This window comes from Motacilla alba, chromosome Z (genome assembly GCF_015832195.1).
Source record: "Motacilla alba alba isolate MOTALB_02 chromosome Z, Motacilla_alba_V1.0_pri, whole genome shotgun sequence".
Taxonomy (NCBI): domain Eukaryota; kingdom Metazoa; phylum Chordata; class Aves; order Passeriformes; family Motacillidae; genus Motacilla; species Motacilla alba.
This window is the reverse complement of record NC_052046.1, coordinates 46,027,109-46,043,621: the sequence shown is the minus strand read 5'-3', so window position 1 is coordinate 46,043,621 and position 16,513 is coordinate 46,027,109. Positions and strand designations below refer to the sequence as shown.

Sequence of the window (16,513 nt, the reverse complement as noted above, 5' to 3'; positions counted from 1 at the left end):
GATAAAACTCTTACAAAAATCTAATGACAATTCAGATTTGTAAATCCTTAAAGAGCAAGTTAACAAAAAAAAACAATAAAAAATGCAACAACATTTTAAAATGTTGGAACATAAGAACAGGTGGTTTAAATCTTCTCATTTTTATACTAATTATGGTTCCATTCTGGGCAACTTCATAAGAGGCATCACTTCATTCCAGGGTTATTGCCTTAATGATTTCCAAAGCAATCTGTTTAGTTTACTTTCCTGCTCCGTAAACTTGAATTGGAGCCCAATAATAAAACTGAAGTTCTTAATCCCTGTATAAAAATCAAGGATGAAGATGACAAAATGCTGCCATAGTGACAGAAAATCTATCACCACCATCATCATAGCAGATACTGTAATTGCTTCCTTGACAGGAAGTCAGGTGAAAGATTAACCATAAGGAAGATAAACTGAGCTCAGGTGAATGACAGAATCACAAGTGTAGGGTGTTACTGCTCAAGGAAGAAAGAACCATCACTGATGTGAAATTTCCAGGAGGTAAGATGGCAGATGAGTTAAATCATTATGTATTCTACCAGATCAGTCCATCTTGCATCCAAAAAAAAGACTCAGCCCTATAAACTCTCAGGAACAAATTGAATATAAACTACTAATAATTTAATACTCTTGCTACAGGAAGAAAAGACTGAAGGTACCAAAATCTTTCCTCTCAAGCCAAAGATAATGCCTCAAAAATACTGAAAAAACAATATCCAATCTGTCTCACCCATGCTTTTTTGGAAAAACTTTCTGATCTGTAAATTAATTATGAACTGGAATATCCTGCTTTCAGATATGTACCAAACACCTATGACAGAGTACAAAGGGGAATAATCATGAAAAAGGTATCAACAGTGGTCCTCACAATTAGCCTTGTACAACTTGTACTTCAGAGTTTCAAAAATGTGCACATGGCAATCCAGATTTGCACATTCATGAGTAGAAACAGAGTTTATTATTTCTTAGAGGAATTCTACAGTAATGTTTGCAATATGCTCTTGGACTCAGTCCATAATTTCTAATGTAAATTAGCTCATACTGTGTTGAGAAATACTGTGTAATTGTCCTCACAGCCTCAGGAGCTGATAAAGCCCTGACAGAGACTAACCCTCCTCTATGGTCTAGGCCATATTGCATCTCTGTCAAACACTGTTGATATATATAAAGAGAAAAAAGATGTGTGTAAGAGATGTATTTATTTCTATTTAAATTTCCAAGTAGTATGAGTACAAAGAATGAAGCCAAATCTGCATACAAAAAGACTTTAGAATCTGTTATTTGCTCTTCCTTGATTTGATACTTGGAAACAGTTTGATAGAAATTATATCAAACTTTAAGTTAGAAACTTATTCCAAACTTTTAAAATCAGCAGAACACAAGATTTTTCTGAATTACCAAAAAAAAAAGTGATCAACCACAAAAGTTCTATTATAGTTTGTCAGAATACACCATTTTGCTAGAAGGACAGAATAATCCAGCTGTTATTGGCTTACATTTTCTCTTCCCTTTTTAACGTTCTCTTAAAAATTTTATCCGGTGTGTTACTGCCTGAAAGTAACTTCAAATAGGTGAAAGCTGATAGCAATAGTGGAGTTTTCTCTGCCAGGAGTATACATCAAAAAAATAAAAAATTCTGCAAGCACGCTATGCTGTTTAAAATGAGACTCTAAGGCACCACAACAAGAAACCTTTTATAAATCAAGGGCACACTGTATACACGAATTCACTTCCAGTCCTGAAGAGAGAGATTGTTAAAATCTACTAATCGATGTTTGGCATGAACTGCAAACAGGCAATATAGTTTACAAATACAGATTATAAGCACTCTTGCTAAAGCTGCCATTCTTGTGATCTCAGGCAAACTCTGAAGCATGTTGCTTCCTTTCTGAAAAGCTTAAACTTGTTTCCTCCCCCCGCACACCCTTAGTCTGGACAGTTGAATCATTCTCACAGCAGATAAATCTTTCTGACTGCTGATTATTCTGACGGGGGAAAAAAAGGCCACTTTGTGTGACAGGGTCCCTTTTGTTTCACTGCAGGCACAACAATCTGTTTTCCATTGAACAGAGGTTTTAGTTCTCCCTCCACAACATTTTTCTTTAATTATGATAAAAGACAGTAACTTAATCAGGCATAAATCCTGTTCAAGCAAACACATGAAAATAAAGGGGTTACCTTTGGAGGCAAAATGCTAGACATGTGACTTCTCAATTACAACTGTAGATAATAAACCGCTAAAGCACTGACAAGTGAAAATTTGTTTTTTCCTCAGATTTGTACTAGTATCACTAGAGAAATTAATTAAAGAAACCCACAATCATCTTTATTTTCTTTAACAGGATTGCCTACAATATAGCTATTCAGTTTTAAAATTATCTTGACTTTTACTCCAATAGCATAACTATACACACAGTTGGTGTCAAAGAAAAACATTTTCATTGTAATATGCTATTTCAGAAACTCTGAAGACCAGCACTGCAATATGCCAAATAAGTTGGTTACAAATTAAGATGTTGGGACTGATACCAGGAGGGAAAGATACTGCCTCCATTCCTTGTCTGACACATGTAATACAGATGCATGTGAAGACAAGGATCAGAATCCTCAGAGTACAGTCAGTATTGTCACCCATTATCAAGTCCAAGGATTGCCACAGTAAACTGCAGCCTTAACTTGGAAGCAAAGTTCCAGCCTTGTTAGAAGCAAAACACAGCTAAACTGCAGGAGGACTATTTTAGAGGACTGTTCTCTACTGACACAGCTACTCTTCAAGATGTGAATAGGCTGCCTGTATTTTAACCCACTACAATGAAGCAGGATGAAGAAGAAGTCCACCTCCACTCATTCTCGAGGAACTGAATACTGCAATAACCCAAATTACTCACTAGGATGTGAGCATGGTGGAAAAGGGAGAACACGGTTCCAGCAGAACCAAGTGAGAGGATACACCAACAGACCTGGTGTACAAGGAAGCCTGGAAGAAGGAACAGGCGAACAGGAGGTATTAGACATGGAGCGATAGTGTGACAAACTAGGGAGTTAGGACATTTTTGGGAGGAAGGCACAAGGTGTTGTTATACACAAAAATGAGGCAGAACAGGAAAGAAATTTGAGAGCAGAAATTTGGAAGCCACTGGAAACACGAACAGGGCATACCCAATGTATTCTAACTGAACAGAGGTTGCATCTTTCTAAGCAGAAAAGGCCAGAGACAGTTTGCTGGCCCTGAGGACAAGTGAATCAGCAGTGGTTATGTCTATGTATCTGCATATCTGCAAACTCTCTTCTCACCCCCAAAGAGGCTGGCCACATCAAAGCTAAGCCTGGGAACACATCTTGCCACATGTTCCTCCATCCCATCATGCTACTGCAGCACCACAGTAAGACCCACAGGCCAGAACAATGGCAGAAATCTCCCCAGTAAACTGCAGACTACCAATGAATGCCCACAATCATCACACAGAGATTTCATTCTGAGTTTCTCTAATCATGTCTGGTTTGTAGCTAGAAGTTTCTCTGCCTAACTAGCAGGAAGACAGTTTCTGAGAATTCAATCTCACGATAAAAAAACAGGTTTAGTTATCAAGTTAAAAACATTTCTGAATGAAATATTCCAGATTCAAATTACAGATTGGATAAACTCTTTGGTTGGGTGTGGGTGGGTTTTTAGGAGGTTTTTTTTTTGTTTGTTTATTTGGGGTTTTTACTTGTTTGGTGTTTTTTATGTGGTGGTGGGTTTTCTTGGTTGGCTGGGTTTTGGGGGTTGGTTGGGTGGTTGGTTTGCGGTTTTTTTCCCTGACCAGTCTGGAGTGCATTATTTCAGGCACCATAGAACTGCCTCTGGCTATAGTTACAGAGTAGATTTTAAATGAAAGCTGGGGTTGGTCTGCATAATATTTGGTGCACCTGGGGAAAAATATTTATCCAAGCAATAGCCAGATCTTTGGCCACCAAACTTGTTGAGGACTCACTTGTATTATTTTCAATGGAATCTTTGAACACACTAACAGGTACTTGTTGCATTTAAGCATGTTTCTTACCTTTGAAATACAGGAACAAAAATTAGCAAAAGAAATATCACATTGAACTAACAATTAGGATATCACACAATGCGATCAAATTTGCTACACAGTCATTCTCATAGTATGCATTTTCCGTATGACTTTTACAATTACAATTTAGGTTTACAAACATCACATATGTAATTAGTTTTACCCTATTAGGCATTTAGTACCTTTAAAAATGTGAACACGTATTTAGGGTTTTCATATCTTAGTATAAATCTATTCTTTTTAAAAGTCCTATACAGACTACTCAAGCATACCAGTGGGTTTTGTTTTCTAGTGCAAGCATTCATGATAAAGCATACCAGCTTTACAATAATTCAACATCCAAATACTGGACTTTTTGGTTGTGTGATGTTGTACAGAATCAAGAACAGAATCAGCATGCTTCCTTATCAGGAAAGCAGACACTTTAAAATACCAACATTCTTTGTTTATATGGAAAGATTAATATATAAACTAACACGCATTCCTATGCTTCCATGCAGTCCTAACTTCTCCCTGCTCATATTAGTGTGTTCCTGCCCCTAACTACTACATTATTTGAGGCACTGGGAAGTTTCAAGTTAATACCAACTTAATCTGAACCATTTCAAGTACAGTTCACTATCAATTTTTTTTCCTGGAGTAAAATAAAATATGACCACCATTTCAAATACATCTAGAGCTAAATTACAATTTATGCTGTCCCTCCCCCTACATGTTGAAAGACCTCTCTTTGTAAAAGAACTCTACTGAAGAAAGTGTCTGTTGCACAAATGCATTTAGTTACATTCCTAATCCTGAGATAATTAAAATCTTCTAAGATAATAAGGTACTAAGTCTGTAAACAGTTTCTTGGGGAAATACTCTCTGCATTCTGAACAGCATCTACAAAGTTTCCATTGACATTCACAGGAGTTTTTTCCCCAATGAAATAAAAGTACTTCTTCTCAACAAGAGCAAAAGTGGAATTGCCAACAGAACCACAATTTATGCACTAGAGCACAGCTGCCTCAAGCCACGTCAAAAAGCATCCTCAGCACATCATCAGCACTACACTGCTCTTAGCCACATGCTCCTTGGAGTAATTGCTTTCTGAAAGAGCTCAGACTATAAATCATCTCCGACAAATTGACTTTCATTTTGTCTCCTAAAGTAATAAGACCAGAGATGCCACTTAAAATTACATTAAAGAGATTATTTCTTGTTCCCTGGGGACCACATTGCCTGGACTATGCCAAATGCAGAATACAAGCCATCTTTTCCTACTTTCTGACATGCAATTTATTTTACATCCACAGGTAACCCAAGCTGATGCAGAAGAAAATTGCAATGAACACTTGAAAAGGTGGGCCAATAACATTTCTGCCATGAAAACCATCACAAAAGCCCACTAAAAACATACTAAAGTTTTAGGGGACAAATACAAAATGAAAGTCATAATTACTCTGAGGAAACTTAGGCAGCAGCAAGTCTATTCTGAGATCATCCAAACAAATATAATTTTCCAGAATATGCAATGTCAAGAATGAAAATCTTTTTTAACTCTACCATCTACACTGTTAACTGAAACATGTCTTTTTCTCCAGAAATTAACATTGCATAATGAGAGTAGAAAATTCTAAGCAGGAATATTTCTTTCAAATTTCAGTTCTAATTTACAAAAATTTGTAAGCACTACTAAATTTATGAAAATCCTTTCAGACCAATCCATCTCAAAGTATTTTATCCATTTTATACAGCCATAGTGATTTACAGAAGTCTAAAATAAAACAAAGTGTACACTTGAAATATTGGTTCATTTTTCAAAGTGACAATGCTTTACCAATTGATACTTCTCAAGATGAGGGAGGTGCAGGGCTGGACAACACAGTGAGTAGAACTGTTTTATCCTCCTCTGCCCAGTGAATTTGTATTATGGGATCACTAATGAAGGTTTTGCTGCTGAGCAGAATTCCATGAGTCTTTTTCAACATTTACTATGTGTCAGAACACACTGTGTTCAGTATTTGCTAGGTCCAAAATGCAAAGCACCAACTTACAGCTTCTGCTCTTTAGTCTCCTTTAATTTCAGAGTCTTTCAGTAGAAGAAGGATTCTTACACTGTAAGTAAAAATGATATTACACAGTCCAGAAGTGTAAAGTTAGAAAAAGTGAGGAGATGCCAGTGAGCAATCTTCAATAGCTCACTAGGCTAACAAAGCATTAGAAGATAAACACACCAAAGATACGGAAAACTTGGATTTCACTCTCCCTCAGCCATGAGAAGAAACTATTGCATACACTTATAATTTTATCTTTTATGGGAATGCTCTAAAAAACATTTAGCAGAAACAGCACAGAAATTATGAGAGCTACAAAGTGAAGGTGACCATTATCTTCACTATTTCACCATCTTACTTTACCTTTCAGTTTTGCTTAAAGGCTGAGACTTATCATATGTATCAACAACCATCAATTGGGTGTTTTCACCTGAAACATCAACACACCACACCAGTTGCATTAAAAATACTGTACAATAGACAGATGAAATGCTGGATTTAATGTGAAAGGGAGCAATGGCTAAAACTGGCAAGTCTGAACCAAAAGTTGCTGATTATTTTTTCTCAAAAATAATCAGGACAGAAATGTTCTTGAACAACCCTATTGTTTTTAATTCTCCCATCCTACTTCTTACATATTACCATAACTGTTTCTGAAAAACAGTATTAACAGTCTGGTTTGCTACTTCTTATTATAAATTTCTGTCTGCTGCCTTTTCAAATCCTTGGTCAACTGGGAAAGAACTATTGCAATTACATTTGAATCTGTTATTACCTTTATTTGTTAAGAAATGGTTGGATTAGAGGCAAAGAAAGGTTGGTTGGGGTTTTCTTACTGCCTAAATGATTAATTTAGTAGAAAAAAGAAGCCTTAAATGTTGGCAGAGAGGAATGCACTCAGAAATCTGTGACTGGTCCAAAAAAGTAACTTCTAGTGCAATAATGGAAAACATAAATGCACTGTTGAGAAAAAAAGCAACCAAAGGAAAAAAAAACCAACCAAGCCCCACTTCCTTAAAAGAGGGAATCACATTATCCTCTTTTTTAGAAATTCTTTACATCAATTATAAATGAAGACTAACCAATATCCTATCTAAGCCCAGAAGATATGGCTAGGAGGTTTTGTAGGTTTGGGGTATTTTGTTGTGGGGGGAGGGGAGGGTGTCCAATTGTATGTCTTTTTTCCTGAAAATTTTGTGCTTTCATTTTAAAGTGTATTGGCTGTTCCTTCTCTGTTCCTCTTCTGCCTGCAATATCATGCTCTTATGGTTGCAAAGGTAGTATTACAAAAAAACAAACAAACAAACAAACAAATGCAGTAGTTGCACCCCAAATGCACAGCTGCAGTAACAGAGTTATCAGTTAGAGTCTTAAAAAGTTTAGAACTGCTGCCCACAACCCCACGTGGTTACATGGCAGTAAAACTGCCATGAACCTAGTCAATTTCCCATAGTTTACAAAAGCTGTGCAAAGATGTGAAGTAGGGAGTTCAAGTTGCTATCTAAGAAGAAACACCCAAGAGATACAGGCTGGGGGCAGTAATTTTTTTATCTGTGTGAGCTTATCAATATCCTACATGTGCCAGCTGCATGCGTTGAGCTGTAAAACCTCTAGCTCACCCACATGAATATACTCTTTCTCCTGCAAATCGTACAGACAAAAGTAATGTTTACAATTTTACCAGGACACCATCATCCAACAGAAGTGCCCACGTTCATGGAATAGAAAGCGATGAGACTGAGAAAACAGAAAGTCATCATCCCCCACAACCCACCTCCAAAAATGTTTTCTCTGCCTTGAGACATGTACAGTTAATTATTGATCAAACTTAACCCATTCAGCTTTTCACAACTGCAATTTAAGGTTTCTTTCAAACTGAACAGAAAATGAGTTAGAAGTATATGCTGTGGGTTTCAATTCTCGGGAGCTCTCAGCACTTCAAGACTAAGCTCGTCTTCTGGGTTGGGGGAAAAAAAACTGAAAAATTTTAGAAAGCTAATACCCACAAACTGCATACCACAAACAAACTGGCAGAAATTTGTATGATTTTTACTAGGTGCAGGAATGATCAACTCAATGGCAATCAACTCAGACAAGCAAGTTTTTGTTTTTTATGGTTCTTAGTCCACAGGTATTCAGAAGGAATTGTTCATATAAAAAATAGAAGAGGGATTGGAGGGGGTTTTATTACATACTGATTTCATTAAATATATGATGAAATACTTGTATCATGTTGACATGTCTTCTTAACTATGAACAATGTGTAGATAAAAATATTCTTATGGTCTTCCTTGCTTCCATGGAAAAATGTGATAGGTAGACATGCTTAGATGAAAGCAGTTTGATATGCTGAAAAGAAGAATCTGCAAAATTAAGAAAAATTTCAAAATTCTAAAACTGTAAATACTCTGTGTGCAAAAATCTTATTGAAGCTTTTACAAGGAGAGAATCTCTTCTTCAAACAAAAAGTTACAAAAAGAAAATAATTTTTGTCAACTACCTAAACCAAACATGTCTAATTAATTTTAAACTATCAAAACTAAAATTATTTAAATGAACACAGTATGAAAGAACAACGCAGATTGTTTTTACAAAATGGGTTCAAAATCAGGTTGATAATTTCATTTAAGAGAATAACTTAATATAGCATGATTTATCATGACTATATCATGAAGTCTATGACACTTCGGTTTCAATTAAAATTTTCAACATATTTAAAAATTACTGTAGACGTGGAGGATCATAAGTATGTTTTTACCTCCACCTCAGATAGCATTTAAAACAAAGACACAGATGTTGGTATACTATCATATATACATTAGGGTTTCATATATACATATACATGAAATATACTATCATATATACTTATTGTATACTGTCAAGTTTCCACACTATACTTCAACTCCTACATGCCAAGAATCCTGAGTTGTTCACTTTTCAGTTGAAACTGACAACTGCCTGCAAGCTGCAGGAGTTTTATAAAATCCCTTTTCCCAGACCCAGTTAACTTTCTGAAACAGCTTGCAAACTGTAATAGAGTTATCCAGGAATGTACCTTCTAACTCCATTTCCTGTTGTATTTAAAATCCTGCCAAAGGAACATTTCAAAGCAGAATGCAGGATGTAAGTGTATGACGGAAATTTTGCTGATGGTTTCCAAAATCAAAGACAAAGTCATACTAATTTAAAAGTGAGATGCGAAATTCTCTATTCGCTACAGACTTGGTTTTGATTTTACATAAAAGGTTCTTAATGAAATAAAGGACAAACGTTCCCAACACTGTTTTCTTCCATCACTGTTTTCTTCCATCACTGTTTTCTTGCCCTCTCTAATATCTGGAGTGAAACAAGTTTCGAAGAAACCACCACCTTTAAAACACTGCTTTCTGCAGACTTTGGACAGAGCTGTATTTGGCTGTAATTCACAATGTGTAGCAATAACACCACAGTGCATCAGTCTGACTGGTTTGTGTGGTGCATTAAAGAAGCAGCTCAGAGAACAACTGAAAACTGCATTTCAGCAGCATCACTTGACAAATTACCTGAAGAAGGTATCTGAAAGTATCTACTGACTGGGGAGATGTGTTAGCCATTCTCCTCCAGCAGCAGCTGTGTTCTTGGAAATGTACTCATTCGATGTGAAAAGACAGCGAGCTTTCAGCTTCACATCAGCAGTAAGCAGTAGCTGTGCCTGGCACACAGCTGCCAGCAACAGCACTTGCTCGCAGCATGGCAATGTAGGTGCAGAGCTCAAAAGGATTGACACTGCCACCCTTCAACAGGCTGGAGACTCCTTACCTCACAAAACGAAAAACATGTGGATCTATACAGCAAGGAAAGCAAAATCCTGTGTCCTTGTATTACCAATGCAATTTCCTTCTGAAACCTTCAAACTTATAGTGAGAAGGAACACAAAGGGGTCGTATTTGGAAAACATTTTTCCAAGTAATCATGGGCAGAAAGTTGCATTTAGATACTGGATTCATTGAGATAGTACTAATAGTAAGAAAAACAGTGCAGCAAATGAGTGAATGTAAGAAGCTGCTGTTACAGAGGAACAGACATAGACCAAACTCTTCACGGTATACAAAAATAGAAGAAAAAAATTATATGTGCTGACATTCTGAAAGCATTCAACTTGACAGAATTGAGTATGCTGGCTGTCTTAGCTAATAAGAAAATATCCAAAAAAAACATATAAGAGAAACTGTTTTATTTTCTGGTTTGCTGTTTTCCATAGTATTCTAATTTACACAGAAATACATGCTCTTCCTAGGATGGTTAACTGTGCTTCCCTATTCAGCAAAAAACACCTGTAGAAACTTTTAATTCTGAACTTAGGCTAAAGTTTGGTTGCAACCCTTTGGAATGACTGGCAATAAATATGGCCTTTTAAGTAATAAATTAAAATGCTTCCATTTTTAATTATTTGGTTTTGGTTATTTTTGTTGTTTCGTTTTGCTTTATATTAGCTGTTACCTGTATTGAAGGAATAAATATTAAAAAAGGAGTAATTTGCTAGGAAAAAAATTCCCCAGGATGGTTAAAGAATTGAATGCAGATGTCAAATCAAAGGTAACACCTCTATTGTAATCACAGGTCTAGTTCTTCTAATTTTCCTATGAAAAGTTGTTTTGAATAACACTACTCATGGCTTCTTTTAAAGAGGCATTTGTTTCTGACAGCTGCTTTCATTTTACATACAGGAATATTAAAGTCTTTTATTATTACAGAGAACGCATAATTACAAAAAAAAAATTAGCATTTGCTTTCAGATGGTCCCCAGATTTCCCCCATCCATCCCCATCATCTCCACTACCATGGTATTTCCGTGTAAGAGGCAAATAAATGCTACACCACATAATTTAAAATAGGTTGAGTTTAAATTTTACTAACTTGAAAGAATGTCTTTTACAAAAAGAAAAAAAGTTATTTTAATCCTGCTGCAATTCTGTTTTTCTTTTACTTAGAATTGATTAAAACAAAATAATGCTCTGTCCAACTGCATTCTTTTCATTATTTTATCATCCTTCCATTATCATCCTAAAATACCATACTCTTACAATATGGAATTCTTTAATCAGTCCTGACATGCATCTACTTTTTACTTGGCCCAGCCCCAGCAAGCACAGTTGTGCTCTACTACACATCATTTCTCTCCATAACCTGTTTTCCTTTGGGTAACATACTTCATTTCAAACCTTCCCTATTCCGTAAGGCTTAAATTAGAGGTTGGGTAACTAAATGCATAAGCAGAATTCTGGTTTCATTCAGAAATACTGCTCTCATTCAATCTGAATTTTGGCCAAACCAGCTGCAAAACCAAGCTTTATTCTGCCTAATCAGTTGTTATAGCCTGTTACTGAAATCTTTATTGTTTTTTAAAATACCTAAACACAAGAGTATGTTCCAGGATCAATTATTTTTCAGGATCATCAACTCTTATGTGGTATTTAACAAAAGGTATTACAAAATACATAGATAAAATACAAGTCTAAATATTACTTCTGCTACAAGTATGACCATTTGGGATGTCAGCTCAACACCACCAGTAGAAAACATAGGTAATTTTCCAGTACCACGCCACTGGCAAATAAAGAGATTCACATATATTTTTCTAGTAATGCTAATGTATCATGGAATCACTGAGTCACTAAAGTAGGAAGACACCTTCAAGGTCACTGAGTCCAACTGTTAGCCCAGCACTGTGAAGTCCACCACTAAACTATATCCCTAAGTGCCACATCTACATGTCTTTTAAATACCCCCAGGGATGGTGAATTACTGTGCAGAAGCACATCCTTTCAGAAACCAAGTCTTCTATCACTAAAGGAAAAAAAAAAGGAAAATCAAAAAATAAAGAAATCCCGTTTCAGAGAACAGGGATGCTTAAACCTATGTATAACTTTCCTACACCAATGGGTTTGAACCAAAATCCATTAAAAGGAGTCACTCTTCCTCTGACTTTAAATGAAGTGCCACTAGTCGCAGCAACATAATAAATTATGTGAATGTTTCGGAATCTGTTTTTCATGCTCCAAGGTGAAACCCTGAACTTGAAACTGTAACATAACATGCTCACTGTTCTGGAGGAGAATACTGACCATACATCTGTTTTGTACACAGAAGGAACAGAAATGTCCTCTTCTGCCATCTCCTCCTCTCTTTCTGGAAAGCTGTTCCACTGCATATGAGACAGCATCCACTAGTTCTAATTTAACAATATTGTACTGTTTAATACTCAGATTAGACCAAGACACATAGATAAAAATACATCACAATAGCTACAAGACTCAGAGAAAGACTCTAAGGAAGAAATTTTGAAAATACGTGGTCGAAGTCAGAACAGCCTTAAACAACTGCCTTGGTGGCTGGAAAAAAAATCAACAACCGAAAAAAACCCAAAAAACAATCCTAAAACACCAAAACACAACAAAACAAATACAATGGAATTGAGAATTAAGCTTACCAGTTCTTAATGAACTTATATAGGAGCAGACTATGATGTGATCCTGCTTTATAATAATCCTTCACATGATTCCACAAAAGTGCTCCAGTCTGGAGCACACAAACAATCCATACCTTCAGCAGGTCACGTACTGAAAATGCGATGGATGCTCACAGTCATGAATACACAGTGTTACTAATCCTTTTTTGCTCTACACCGGAATGTTTTGATGGTTATATTAGACATGAGATTTACACAGGACCTCTGATTTTTACAAACAAAGCATCCATAATTCTATTTCTGCATAACAGTAATTTTAAAAATATCAATTTGAAATATTTATAAATTCTTGATCCATCTCAGAAGCAATGCTCATGAAGTAGTTTCGTGCTTAGAAAAAAGTGGATTTAGAGTCTACTCATGCTAATACTTATACAACATTTCCTCCTGTGATTCAGGGCCAGAGGAAGAAATTTAATAATTCCCTAAGAATTTGTAAAAATCAAAAAACTGAATATCTCTTATACAACTGTATTTTGAATGGTGTTTTTCCAGAAAACTATATGTGAACCATAAGAGAAAACTAAATCCCTTTTCTAAGGCTCTAGAGCCTTAAGTCCTTAAAGCATGTGGCTAATATTCCTAGGGCTGTATATTGCCTCTGCAACAAAAGGTGAAATGCATCAGCAACAGGAAGGAGCATGCACATCTTATGAATAATGCAACAGATAAAACTGACACTACACACTGTTGACAGCGGAGCCAGAAACCCCCTCCAGGCAACAGGGATGGAAACAAGAAGCTCCTGTTTCTGAGTTGCACGTGTCCTTTCCATAGACCTTCTTCCTCCTGGACAAAAGATGGTAAGCCACACATGTCGTGTATAGGTGGTGCTATGTTTGCATACTAGACAGAGCAGCTAGCTGAACAAACAGAGCAACGTTGAGTCATGTCATACAGACTGGTCAGTTTGGGACAATTCATTTCTCTATACAGTTTTTGTATCCGAGTAAAGAACAGAAGACACAGCTCACCATTCCTTACATGTGCAGCATTACTTGCAACGCTTTCCAAGACAAAGTAACTTCGAATTTGGCAAGCCAAACTTTAGTCTGGTGCCGAATAGAAATCTCTTTTGATCACACCCTTTCCACATCATAGGTTGTCCTTAAGAAAACAAAAAGAATAGGAAAACTGTTCTTTGTCTTCACATGTCAATAAAAACAAACCTACTTCTAATACTGTTAAGCAAATGTAAATACTTAGGAACATAAGAAAATGGAGATTAATTTATTTTCATTTGATTACATAAACAGATCAACGCACACATCAATTCTTTTTGTTTAGGAAAATCTTTAATATTTCGTTTGCTTTGTTGTCAAAATAGGCTTTTTTCACTCAGGTTAAAGATAAACCTTATGGCTCTTGTTCAAATAAATTATCAGAATTCCAAGCCTGATGTTTGACCCTAGTCAGTAGGACCAGCCACGTGACTTAGATGTATAACTTTATTGAGCCAATTTGTGCTAACTTTCCCTACAAGAATTATGTAAAAGTGAAGGTCAATAAAGGCGAGAATAAAAGGTCCATTACATTTGCTCTGAACTAAATGAAACCTGCTAAGAATTCTGTTTAAAACACCTTCAAAGCAGAACAAGAAAACTTTTAATAAATAAGAATGTGAAATATAAAAGAAACTAGAGTTTGCAATACAATAGGTAATAATCATGGAATAAAAAATATGAGAAAAGCTACCTACATTAAGCTAAAAAATGTTTTGTTGTTCTGTTAAATATTTTCTGTACTACAGTCAGGAATGCAATAAGCAGGTTACGAACCAAAGATCATCTTCCCTGTAACACGTTTAATTCCCAGGAAGAGAGTCTGGCCTCGGACTGACCGTCAGCATCAATCATAACCAATTCCAAACAACTCTCTTGGAAAAAAAACTTGACAACAAGCTTTTTCCTTATTTTGTAGACTGTTTTGAAGGGAGGGTGGTGCTCATCATCTGAAGGCTTCTCAGGTAGAACCAGAGAAGATGCCCCAGAAATACCATGAAACATCTGCAGCAAATTTGCATGGCCACCTACATTCTTTTTCCATTTTCAAGTGATAGTCAGGAAAAGTAAAACAAAACACAACAACTGGATTCATTTAGACCTAATCTTAGAGAAACATTGATCTATTTCATTCCATCATGACCCTATATAACTCATCAACAATGCTCCAAAAGTTGATGGAAGAATGATGCTTCAAAAGAAAACATCTTGGTGACGGAAGGTGATGGAAGAAAGATGTTTCAAAAGCATCTAGCTTACCATATGTACTGCTCAAACCAAAAAGCAGTGGAAGAAAAGTTGGAGCTTCCAGAAGGCAAGCAATGCTAAATGTCTTCCTCTAAGGCTTTCTTTAAGGTAGTAGGCATCTACACATAAAGACTCTTGAGTTCCCAAAAAACTTCAACAACAAAACTAATAACTGGTATGTAACAATTAAAAAAAAGTAATTCAGTCTGCAGGTCACAGGGAAACTCCTGGCAGAAAAAGCAGAAAAATTGTTCGACTCAAGTAAGACTCAGCCTGAAAAACCAATCACATGGTGTCACAGTAATCTGAGAACCCCAGGAAATGCCAGAGTTGTCAGGCCACCACCTTCTCAATAACAGTTCACCCAAATTAGAAACTGGATACACTAGGTCACTAGCTGGCGAAACTCCCAGCCTCAAATGATGGCCTGTCAAACAAGAGAGAAGGGCACTCTTCCACCTCCTGCACTACTAACAAGAGAGCCTGACAGCGTCTGGGGAGTAAAATCAGCCCTTCACCACAAAAACACCACAGCAACATATTTTGTTTTCTGTAGAGTACTGCATGCCCCAGCAAGCCAAGTTCTTCAGAATACACATCTTCTGTTCAAATTGTCTCACTATTATGGTGATGGACAACTTGATCTATTGCTATGTAATACACTCCACTGAAACTACAAGTTGCAGCTAGCTAGAAGTTCATTAGGATAAAATATATCTGATTATCATGGTGATAAAAACCTGACAGTAACTCTGTCATGGGGAAGATGGTGGAAAATGGAGCATTAATAAATGGTCAGTCACACTTTTTCAATGAAGTTTATGGAACAAGAAAAACAGCTGATTTTAAAATCAGCATCCAATGTCAAGGGTCCCTTTGCTCACTTGCATCCCTTTCCTTCCCAGCTCTGAAGACGGACTACTGCTGCAAGAGCTTCATCTACACAAATTATGAGAAACATAGTGCCACAGCCAAACATGGATATCCACTATGTCTTTATTTTAGCTGGGTCGTGAAATGTGGCTCACTGTGGCAACCCAAATGCCCCAGTCCCGATTCACAGGAGGGAGGCATGATCCCTCTGCATCATGGGGAGTGAATGCTCTGCAGAACATTCTGTGGCTCTGAGCACCTTGAGTCAGCAGAGCACAAAATTTGATGTACATCTTCATTTCTTCCCTGTCCAAAAACCTTTCCAAAAGGAAACAAAATACACAGGACCAGTGTATATCTGGTCTGATCCTGACATTGAATCGAAGCACCCTGAGAGGCACATCAGGAGACCAGAGGGAACACAGATGTCCTGAAATGTGTTTGCAGCCATAATAAACAACCATTGAAGGCAACAATGCAAAAAGAAAAGGCAACAAAATCATATGCACTGCTGAAAATTCAGATAACCTTAACCAGGCTGCGGTCTATTTCTACTTACGTAAAATGGTATGTCAAAATTTAAGGTGAGACTATAAAGCTTTCTGGAACAGAGATTCTCCTGAAATGCTATTTTGCACGAATACACTGTTCCGATATACTCGGAGTTTACCATTTACTACACAGCTGAGAGAAATGAAACAGTGACAGAACTAGGGAAAAAGAATCTCTTAAATTCTTTCCAAAGGTCACATATATGGACTAAATGTC

At 36.6% G+C, this 16,513-nt stretch overlaps 1 protein-coding gene across 3 annotated transcripts in view; it reads right to left on the bottom strand.

Annotated features, from left to right (window-relative positions):
- ROR2 (receptor tyrosine kinase like orphan receptor 2) overlaps positions 1-16,513 on the bottom strand; it is a 152,560-nt gene that overhangs the window by 114,676 nt on the left and 21,371 nt on the right. The gene's annotated exons all lie outside the window — the stretch shown is intronic.